A 12,743-nucleotide genomic window follows, 5' to 3' on the forward strand; every position below is an offset into this window, starting at 1 on the left:
ATTCAGTGCATTGTGCTTCGAGTTGTTCAATGAGATGCTTCTATATGGATTTCTTTGGTAGTTTTACAAACTTGCCAGCCAGTGGTGTCTGTTATCGCGCAGATCACCTTTTGTGGTGAATGAGGCAACAAGAGCAGTTTATGCTTATCCATTACGGATATTTTAGAACCGTGACTGTATATTAATGTAGATAAATTATACACAACTGCAACCAGTCACTTTTTCATTAATAATGCTTTATTACATTAACCGGTTTTCGAAACCTTTCAGGTTCATCTTCAGATGATTTCGGGAGAATCCGGGAAGTTACATCACTACTGGTAGTAGCATAATGCTGGGTGCTGGTTCTATGGCAGAAAGATGGGTCACACTTTAATGTATCGCCATGACTATACCTTATCTTTCGATATCGATGTAAATTTAGTTTTTTTTTTTTTTACTAAATTTACATCGATATCGAAAGATAAGGTATAGTCATGGCGATACATTAAAGTGTGACCCATCTTTCTGCCATAGAACCAGCACCCAGCATTATGCTACTACCAGTAATGATGTAACTTCCCGGATTCTCCCGAAATCATCTGAAGATGAACCTGAAAGGTTTCGAAAACCGGTTAATGTAATAAAGCATTATTAATGAAAAAGTGACTGGTTGCAGTTGTGTATAATTTATTTACAACAAGAGCAGTATCGCGTAACTTTTTGAAAATGCTATTAATTCATACAACGATAACTGTGCCGTTATTCCTATTGTATGAAATGTTTACGAAAATACTCTTCTAGGTTTGTTAAAAGCTACTGATAAATTTTCTCAGGGCGCTATCGCGAGAAATATCATACGTATACCGTCGTGAAGACATCTGTCTTGCTGAAGATGGATTAAAAACGTTTCTTTAATATTACGTGATAATCCATTAAACAAATGCTTAATTTATCTTTTTTTGTGAGGCTTGATGCTCCAGGATAGCTGCCTGTGTGCAGCGGCATTCGTAAGCATTTATAGAAATTCCTGTTAATAAAAAAATTGTAGCTCTGGCGTAATATGAATTGGAAAATATTACAAGAACTCGTTTTCCGTTTGTTGATATTTTTCTTTTTAATATTCTTAGCATGAAATGACTATAAAAAGAGCTTATATCATTTTTATCATTAATGACGTTGCTACAAGGACGAGCCTCCACAAAAAAGGCCAGGGCAACATTTAATTATTACGTAACTAAATCATATTCAGGAAAGGTACTCGCTACTGACAAAAATACATTTTATAACCAGAAGTTTCATACATATTCAGACAAATTCTAATATTGCTACAAATAATTGTATGAGTTACAGACCGTGAACAAGAAGCGTACGTCAGCTAGAACATGAGAAGCGAGATGACAATTAAACAAAAAACGCTCATTATTTTTATAAAAATGGACAAAGATCATAATTATTTCGATTCGGAGAGCGCAGATAACGCTTCTTTATTGTTGAGTATGGATAACCAATTTATACTCCTTTTTTGGTTCAAATGGCTCTGAGCACTATTGGACTTAACACCTGAGGTCATCAGTCCCTCAGATCTTAAAACTGCTTTAACCTAACTAACCTAAGAACATCACACACATCCATGCCCGAGGCAGGATTCGCACCTGCGATCGGAGTGGTCGCGCGGTTCCAGACTGAAGCTCCTAGAACCGCTCGGCTACTCCGGCCGGCACTCCTTTTTTACCGGAGGCTATGCTATAGCAGCAAAATTGTTTAATATAGCAACGGAGGTGGAAGATTTTGGCATAATTTGGTTAGCTCTATACCACGGAAATCCGACGCCAAGAAAAGATTTTTCAGAGCTCGTTATACATGAAGAGCAATGGATACGTTTGCCGCTTTTTTGAGCAGCCGCACAAATTCGACAGAGTCAAAGACTTCGTCTCATATAATGAGATGAGTACTGCCAAACCACGTGGACCAGTTATGTGACTTGCAATTCAGTAATCAGATTGTGTTGTCAAGTGCCCATATCTTATCCTCAGTCATTTGCATAGACACGACCCTATTCCAACTGCTACGATATTTCCGAGTGTACTATTTTATTGAACTGATCATCAAACGACCTGTAATGATACTAGCCATCAAGAAATACGCGGCAAATATACAGATGCGGCAAGAAATCAAGGACAATACCGACCACAAACTTTACCTTGATCAGTATATGTATGATGCACATTTAGACAGTCCCACTTATGTTTCAGTATGTTTCGAAATTTATAGATAGGATGTACTTGTTATTAGCCTGAAGGTGTAATTTATTAACAAAAAGAAAATTCAGAACCTTATAAAAATTCAGAACCTTACAAATAGTTCACCACAAACCCAAACAAGCCCATTTTAATTTTATAAAAGAACAGCTAACCTAACAGGTATAATATTCACAGAGAGCGAACAAAACCTATACAAGGGTTTAAAATGTAATCTAGAACCCAAATTCCCCAACAGTGGCAAGAAACAACTTTTAGCAGCAACTAAATTATCGATCGATTTAGATACATTACCTATAAAACAACAAACAGAAATCTCTATTAGGACAGGCAAAGAAACAACATTACAAAATCCAGTACAAGGAGTGCATGTTATTACGCCAGAACAATGATAAGCTAGCTAATAGCGCAATAATAGTACAGTTAGACAAAGATAATAGTTTAGTCATGCTAAAACGAAATGAATGTATGCAAAACGAAATGAATGTGTGCAAAAAGTAAAAGACCTTTCCACACTAAACAAGGTCACACAAATCACTAGATATCTGACAAACGAATATTCAGCACAAACAAAGAAAATCATCAAACAGTTTAACACGATTCTATTCAATTACGAAAAAAAAACACATTTGGTACTGAATCCTAGAACACCTAAATTACGTGGACATAGAATACACAATACACAAATTTAACAAACAATACGCAAGTAGTAATTCTAGATTACTAACAAAAAAAAGACATCAAAACCACCAAAAAACATCCAATCTGTCTCATTTGATACCACATATCTATGTACAAAAATTCCACTAGACGAAACAATTCTCATAATAGAACCCAATTTACTGCGTTACAGGAAAACCAATATAACAAGCCTCAATGAGATAGTTTACTTATTAAACTTATGCATAAATAAAATTACTTTCATTAGATGGTAAATTTTATTCTCAAACGGATGATGTAGCTATGTGATGTAGCATCGCAGGCATAATAGCGGAAATTTTCTTAAATAATTTGGATGAGATATTATTTCGCACCACAGACTAATAATCTCAAAAATTGTATATTACTATACATATTTTTATGACACATTGATGTTAGTAGATGGAAATAATGAAGACACCGAATTAATATACGATAACTTCAACAACCTGCACCTCAAAATAAAATTCACGATAGAATTAGAAAATTAAAAAAATAATAACTAATCTGGATTTGACCATAGAAACATCTACTACGCACGCAAATTCGATATTTGTAGGGAACCGACCACAACAAACAATGTTGTTAACTCAAGTTTATGTCATTCAAATTGGCCAAAATAAACATATTTTCATGCTGTGATTAATGGATAACAAGCCTATCTTTGGAACAATACAACATACAAAAAGGGATGCGAATCCTAAAATACGTTGCAGATAGAAACGATTTTGAGCTTAGATTTCTTATCTATCTATAAATCACCAAAACAATCTAATATGACATTTATATGCCAGACTCGACACAACCTTCGACCACTACTAAGTTCTGGACAAAGAAAACCAACCATATGACAAAAACTTCGACCACCAATAAGCTCTGGACAATGAAAAACAAGCATATATTTCAATCTAGGCACATGTAAAATTCAAGGTAAAGTACGTGATAAACTCTATATAGGTCAAAGTGGACATAATTTCAATATTCGATACCGAAGCCTCATTAGAGAAAGTTCTGGCAGACCGTCGACTTCCTTCCTCCACGTGCAGACAGAATGACACACATCAGACGATATAGAACAGGTTTTTGAGGTACTACACACTGCACAGATACGACACTAATGAATATACTTGAACAAATTGTAGTAGATTCACACACACAAAATTACGTTCAAGGAATTATAAATGAAAAGATCGATTTGAACCACAAATATTAGATAGAAAATTTTACTGAAATAGTCCTCTCTTAAACGAGAAGAGTAGAGAAACCAAATATACGTATATATCAGGGATCATAATACCACTAAATTAAAAATTACTACTGGAAAGTGTATGTTTAAGAATAAAACAACTCGCGAAATTGTTATAAATTTCACTAAAAAACTACCTTGCATAGCTACTTACGAAAATATAATAGGATTAAGCTTTCACAATTCGAGAGCTTTACAAATAACTGCTCCAGCAACATTTTAACACCCTCTATAGCTCCGCCAACATCAAAGCAGCAAACTTACATAGTAGTGAGTCAGCAACACAGATATCGATGTCATCTGGACATCAAGACTACCTGATGTACGTAGCAAACTATTATTCCGTAATCCGTTTAATAATCTACTTCAAAATTTAAAATATTGACTCAACTGTGTATCTTTGGCCGATAACCTGAAGATGGCAAACATGCCGATATAGGCCTATTGTAATAAACAATAAAGTCGAACACAACAGCAGCGTCTTGGTCTAATAGTATAATCTGTAATGTCCCTACACAAAAGTAACTGATTTCTTGAACAGCGAACGTTTAATAAAGTTTTTGAAGAGGTAGATTTCTTTAATATTTAGCGAATTTGTTTCTGTAGTAAGCCGTGTGTTTTTCGCCGTAGGATACTTTGTTTCACTGCAGTTTAATTGCCAACGAAAGATCAAAAGCGCTTTACATAAGGCGTTGTTCCCACTGAAAACCCATTACAGTAGTAAAGTTAAATGATTAAAACTGGGATTATTCATAGTAGTTAGTGGCTCGTAAAGTTGAAGTTGCTGCATAAGGAGTAATTTCTGTGTGGATTTGCAATATCTATGTAATCAACATATATTTTCCCTATTATGACTGAACTAAAAAGTTCAGTCTCGATGTGATCATACTGATAGAATAGTTACTGGTCTCCCATACCAGTTGTTGAGCCAGCTTTACTTTCAGCATTACAATAACAGTCCAACTGAAGGACAACTATCAATTTTATAGCATTTTTGTGCTGTAATAAGCAACTGGCTGCAATTATTCAGACTGTAGCAGATCTAGGGACCACAGGTCAAATTTGAGCTATGTACTATAAAGAAGTGAATGCCCCCTGGAGTAAAGAGAATAGAGGAATATAATTATCAGAAAATCATTTCAGCGACAGTACATCCAAATAATTAATTTAATAAAGGTGCTCATGTGAAAATTAGCAGTACTCCACCATAAGTGATCATTTGCCGCTAATGGTCACCAGCTTCCTGCTTTAATATACAAATAGATATTAGTGACAGGCGGTTGCCCATAAAGTATTAGTATGCCTCATTTGTTGTTAATGTGAATCTACTGCTGTACTAATTGCTAAAGTGTACTACTGTCTCGTGTCATATGCGTAAAAATTATATTTCATTATGAAGTAATTACCAAACATTAACGTCCTTCATGAAAATGCTAGTACTCGACAGAATGATGCCTCATTAGGCTGTCGACAGTTTCCTTTTACTTAAGTGCAGTTAACGTTTTTACTATTAGAATCTTTGCTTAATGATTGTTCCGCCGCTGTTCGTTTCAACAGAAATCTTTCGAGAGACTAAAAGCTTAGTCTGATACCTTATCAGCTGCACACAGTCTCAGTCATGGTCACGTTGAAATCGTTCCACAGGAGAATCGTAATCGGTGTATCGCTAATGTAGTAATAAGGCCGGTAGTGTTAGAACTTCAGGGGTTTATAATGCGATCTGTCACTGAAACTGCGTATTTTCGTAATATGCGAGAATCTACAAAACCAGTTACGCCTCACTTCTCCGATCACCATTTTACTGTAAAAGAAAAGACATATCCCACAGTTTAAAAAAGTGTTTGTGTGCCAGTTGTGTATGTGTGTGTGTGTGTGTCTGTGTGTGTGTGTGTGTGTGTGTGTGTGTGTCTGTGTGTGTGTGTGTGCGCGCGCGCGCGTGAGCCAGTTCCCTCCCCAGCCTCTCTTCCCTTACCCTCTCACCACCAAACTTACCCCTGCATTTGGGTAGTCAGTGTGTGTTACGTCACATGTACTTACATCACCTGCTAGAAACCCACTAACTTTACTACTCATTTTACTTCATGGCATGTCGTGTTCATCTCAGTGAACTAACAAAAAAATACAGATGTTGATACATCGGCAGCGTGCTGCTACGAATTAAACTGTTGCCTTTTCTTCACTGTCTATTGAAACATGCAAGGAAACGGAAAAACGCTAAAGCTCATCCGAAGGAATGTTGAAATTTGTGCTATGATGATTTAATAAAACCTTTGGATATCAAGAATGGTATAGAAAGTGTCTTCATAATATGATTATTAAATGACAAGTATCTGATTATATGATTTATAATGTGAAATGTATAACATGAAGATCACAAAATTTGTGATGTTCAACGGAATTTATTTATTTCCTTAAACAATTTACGGCTTACAGGGCCACCATTAGTCTTAAAGCAAATATCGTCATGAAAGACATACAGTAATGGTGAACAACAAGGGAAAAGATTTGTGCATACAGACGGAGGCGCAAATACAGATTAAACGTTGTCTTTGTGCAACAGTGCTGTGACTGAAATGTTTTGAGCAGTAAACAAATGTTTTGGTGACAAAACAGAAAACACAGATTCTAAACATCGAGAAGACTCTGCGCGCGTGTGTTAGTGTGTGTGTGTGTGTGTGTGTGTGTTTGTGTGTGTGTGTATGTGCGTAAGAGAGAGAGAGAGAGAGAGAGAGAGAGAGAGAGAGAGAGAGAGGGACAGAGAGAGAGAGAACGAAGAGTAGGAACAGGACAACAAGAGCAAAGAACTACGCTCAGTAGAAGAGGTACTATTGGTGAAACAACCTAACAGTCTATATAGTTATCTAAATTATCTATCACAATGAAATGAATTAAAATTAACTCATGACAAAAATATTTAAGAATAAATTAAAATTTTATCCCAAGTGCAAAGTGATGAAGAAAGAGAGTAAATGATATCATAGACAGTTGTTGCAAGTAATACAGAACCGAAAGGAATGTTAAAATAAGGAAATGCAGAAAAATCGAGAAATGGAATGGTACAGGCATTGTGAGAAAAAGTGAAAGACATAATTGGATGCTTCAATTAGAATGTGTTACAGACAAGAAGGAGGTCACCAGAGAAAATTTAATTATCCCTTAAAACTTCTCACATGTCGAAACTTACTGGCAGATTAAAACTGTGTGTCCGACCGAGACTCGAACTCAGGACCTTTGCCTTTCGCGGACAAGTGCTCTACCATCTGAGCTACCGAAGCACGACTCACGCCCGGTACTCACAGCTTTACTTCTGCCAGTATCCGTCTCCTACCTTCCAAACTTTACAGAAGCTCTCCTGCGAACCTTGCAGAACTAGCACTCCTGAAAGAAAGGATACTGCGGAGACATGGCTTAGATACGGCCTGGGGGATGTTTCCAGAATGAGATTTTCACTCTGCAGCGGAGTGTGCGCTGATATGAAACTTCCTGGCAGATTAAACCTGTGTGCCCGACCGAGACTCACATGTCATTACACTAAAGATTACGATCAAACACTACGTTGAACAAAACGAAGTTAAATTCTAGTACTTGCATGATAATTTTTCACAAGAAAAATGCTCGGTGATTATTTGTTCCGCTGAAATGTGGGCTCACATATGAGTTACATCGAACTACTGAGTCGTGGATACGGATTGAGTATCATGAGTAGAACTAGGATAAGAAATGTAACCCAAGTCGTCTTCCAGGTCGCCATTACTTGTTTTTTTTTTCTGTGAAAATGACGCGATGGAGACAAGTTGTCACGGTGTACGAACCTCGGTTTCAGTTACTGTATCTGAGATGCAACTGCCCATGGTTCTGGAGCTAAAACGACTGTGTCGTAGTTTCGGAGAAGTTCTTCGTCAGCGGAATGGTCACGCAACCCCAAAATGAGCCTGTAGTCTGACGAAAACTCAATTAAAGCGTCCGATGGCGTGAGCTAAGTTTCTCGGCAGTGTGCACGAGATCCCTAAGGGAAAGCGAACTTTGTGCGGATTCCTCTCTCTGAAATCCAATCTGCGTAGAAAGGGGATTCTTTGCCACAACTTAATTCATCTGAGAATAGTGGTGGTTTCCGTTAATTTTCCTTTCATAAAATTCTGTTTTCTTACATGTCGTCCACAGCTCTAAAACACGTTACTCTGTAGCTTTTATTCCCCTTAAATTGTGGTTCCTGTTAAGGGAGATGAAGATTAATTGTGATAGGGAACTGGAAACCGCTAGCAGGAAATGGAGGAAAAGGTAAAATAGTTGGAGAAAATGGTGTCAAGGACAGGAATGAAGGGGATACTGCGTGGCAGAATTTAGCACAGACCATAATTTAACCATTGTACAACACTCGGTTTAATAATCACGTAAGAAGGTCTGTTTATACTTGTCGAAGTCTTGGAGTCACTGGAAGGTTTCAGACTGATTATATAATGGTCCGAAAACATTTTTAAACTTTAAGATATATCCAGGGTCAATGTAGACCCTGATTGCAAATTAACTGATTCTGAATTGCAGGTTAGAACTGAAGAGGTCGGAAAAATGTTGGAGTTGCTCCAACCAGTGTAAATGCATAGCTAACCGATAGGGTATTCCTACAACCTCCACTGACACTAATAGTTTTTATTTGTAGCACCAGGTAGTAGCATAAAAAGTTAAATAAGTTTAAAACATGATGGCAGTCATGCAGTTACCACCGGTGAGTTGCCCCACGCAGTCTAAATGCATGACAGACCCACTGTTGTATAAGGCTACAGACATGGCTCATATAAAAACAGCAGACTGACAATACATTGCAAGCATAAAGAATATTGCAATATACAGACGGCAAGAAAACGGAAGTATTGAATGAGAATAATTCGTAATTCGTAAGCTATTTCGTGATGCATTTTATCGGATTAGAATCTTTACAATCATATACAGTGCAATACGACGCTGTCTAGCGTTGAAACAGTCACGCTAAGTACCACCGATGTATGCAAGCAGCATCCTCTACCGTTGAACCCGATACGCTAATACTACCGCATCCCGACGACTGTGAGGAGCCCTTAAGAGCGCTACTGCGAAACGCCCATCGCTGTGCATAGTTTCAGTTTATTCCGACAGTGTGCGTGGGATTACCGTAATAGATCTTGTTATTAACAATCATGATGAAGACTAATCAGTTTTAGAATACCAACTGAAGGATGAGCAACAAGCACACAACGTTGATATCTAAAAGAAATAAAGTTTCATAATCATGTAAGTACTGTAATTTTTTCTAATTGCACTATTAACATGTGCGAATTTTTAGTTATTCAGTATTTTTTTTTCATTTTTCAAGTGTTACCTGCAAGTGTTCATTGACAACACCATCACAAGATGTTTCAGGTAACACACATGTAATCATGACACTGTTGTGCACCGGTTTTCATCATCGTCATTGTCTCAGATGATTTCTGTCAGTATCCAGCGACTAAGGAGACACCACTACGGTGTGGTACAACAGTGCATGTTTTCAATATTTTGCATTATTTACGTACAAACAATTCGAAAAGATTTGTTCTAGGAATGTCATTGGATGGTCAGTTTCATCCTGTTCTAATAATTGAAAATCCTTTGTTTTGTAGTAATAAGATAATACTAACAATTCATGAATGCACACTGGTTTGTGTTAACTCTACGCAGATTACAGCAGTGTTCAGCTGAAATACTGAAACTCCAGTAGTGAAGTTGGAACGCCATGTAGGTAGCGGTTGTGCTTTCAGCAATCAATAGTTTTCAGCAAGAACCAGTGTATAAACAGTCAAGAAAATACATATATCAGTTTAATATTTCAAGTCTTACAATACACTGTGGGATCAATGAAATCGTTACTAGGACACGATGTATTGGAAGTATTTACGAAAATCTACAGAATAATTTAAAAGAACGTGATGGTCGTAACACTAGTCTAAATGAAGGTAGTGCAACCAGACATATGGATTTATATTCTGACTCTGTGCATGGTGCGATATATGAACCTAGAATACCAGAGGAATTGTTGAACTGAGATCGTATTCAGTTTGGTTGTTTATCTATCTTTAAAAGTTAAATGAAAAGGAAGTATTGATGGTTTATTGATAGCAAAATCGATTTTCAATCACATAGTGATCATCTTTAGTGCTGTGGTGTACAAATTAAACCCATAGGCACTGGTATCAAGTTATCAAGTAACCAAAACTGAGAAGCGATTGCAATAATCCTTTCTCAGTTTTGGTTACTTGATAACTTGATACCAGTGTCTATGAGTTTAATTTGTACACCACAGCACTGAAGATGATCACTATGTGATTGAAAATCGATTTTGCTATCAATAAACCATCAATATTACGGCCAACGCTGATCTTCCTTTTAATTTAACATATATGGTCGTTGTGCACACAGCTTTCCATGGAGTGCAATGTCTTTAAAAGCTTATAAATATTAAAGAAAGTACGAGTAATCAGTTACCACAGGACTTATTGAATGACTGAATGGTATTAAAGGAGTTACATACGAAAAATTCAGCGACTGCACTGAAGACCCACCTCCATAAAAAGTAATACCAAAATCATTGTTCATTTTACATGACCTCAATACTGAAAACCAACAACTAGTAAGAAACTGTTTTGCTCTGGACAGCATAAAACAGTTGACGCGATTTATATTTCATCCTCATATTCAACGACACCAAACAGCTGGTACTACGTAATGGAAACCTTAGTATGGCTTTTAGATAGAAAAACTTTTAACTGAAACATATTTATGATGGTCATGTCAGCTGCATGCAACGTTAAGTATCTTTAGTAAGCACTGTCGAAAAAAAAATTATCAAGATGTCATTTATACTATGTACATGTACAACAAAATTAACGAGAAATGCAATATGTATTTGAGGTAGAGAGTTTGAGTCAACAACAGATTTGCTAGACCTAATATGCTGAACAAAAGTATCTGAGCAAGATATTTATTTAGTGAAAGATTTACGGCCGTAAGCGGATATACTACGGATGAATACAGTGCACAATTGAAGTGACAGGAACATAAATTAGAATCTCTGCAGGAAAACTACTCTCACGATTATACCTGTGTTGGATGGTAAGAAAAGTGATAGAAATCGTAATGCAGTCTCAGTCAGCATAAGAAATGGGACAGTCAGTCTAAGGTGAACGAGACTGTAAACCGTTTTTAATGGCATCAAGTTTGCGGGAAATACAACGCACACGAATGATATTATTTTAGTTATTTTTGAGCTTCGAGACTCATACATTGAATAATTATGGAAACAGTGTAGGAGACCTCCACAAACTTGCAGGGAAAAATTTTCCATGTAGATCTGTTATGATTAGAGGCGTGCACGATTTGTGACAGGCAGATGCTGGGAATGTGAATCAGCATGAACATGTGAATAAAGGTTATAATTATATTTGAATGATCATTGCTACATATTAAAAGTTTGCTTGGCTAATACCTGAGAGAATAAAGACTGGGATGACAGTTGTGCAAGTACATGAACAATTACTTCAAACTGGTACGAACTGTATCCCAGATAATGTATATGTTGTTTATTAATTAACAATGACCTCTCACTGCCATCATTGTTCAGTAATGCAGAGTTAATGAAATACCACTGTATAGTAAGTCTCACTAATCTCTTAGCCCACTGGACGAAAGTCACAAATCCCTCTAAAACCCCGAAAACTTCCGGAAAAAGTAATTTACATCGAATCTCATCAGTTTCCTAGTTACTCACTTTCACAGCTAAAGTAAATTATAAGATTTTTACAAAAATACACAGTACCGGGCAGTACTGCTTCACATTATTAAAACTGAGTCCCAACTCCGCGAGACGAGCACACGCCAATTTCTCGCTCCCACAATGCAGGCTCGTTCTCCCCTCTGATTGGTTAGATTGTACTGACGCCAGTCATCTTCACTGCTTAACTTATACAGCACAGTAATTTCTCTCTTCGACAAATTTCAATTTAGATTTAATCACACACCAGACTTCACTTTTCTCCAAAACTCAAACTCAAAATCATTCTGCCCTTTTTTCTCTTAAGAACAAAAGATTAAATTTTCAAAATGTCTATAGTAACTACTTAACAACAAGCATTTCACTGTATGATTACGTACTGCGGTTCATAGGATCATTCATCATTATCAACAAATTTCAAGCGTCACACATCACGTACATGTTTAATTCACTCCCTAGGATCTCACAGCATAATAAATGAAATTAATGATATTAACTGATAACAGTAAAGCAGCTTCAAATTTAAAACTTAGTATGACATTTATTTCTATTAACAAACTACTGGGTTTTTTTCGCAACAAAGGCAACTTTGTGACATACTGCCGCTGAAGAAATTGAAGTCTTCAGAGGGAGTGAGCTTGAGAAAAGAAAAATTGAAAGTGTATGCAAGTAAAACAGATTTGTAGAATCTGTAATCAAAATGGAGAATAAAATTTCCTCGCAGCGTTTCAAATTAAGAAATTGATTAAAATGAAGATACTGCTTATCTCCTACATTG

The sequence above is a fragment of the Schistocerca cancellata genome, chromosome 5, assembly GCF_023864275.1.
Source record: "Schistocerca cancellata isolate TAMUIC-IGC-003103 chromosome 5, iqSchCanc2.1, whole genome shotgun sequence".
Lineage (NCBI taxonomy): Eukaryota > Metazoa > Arthropoda > Insecta > Orthoptera > Acrididae > Schistocerca > Schistocerca cancellata.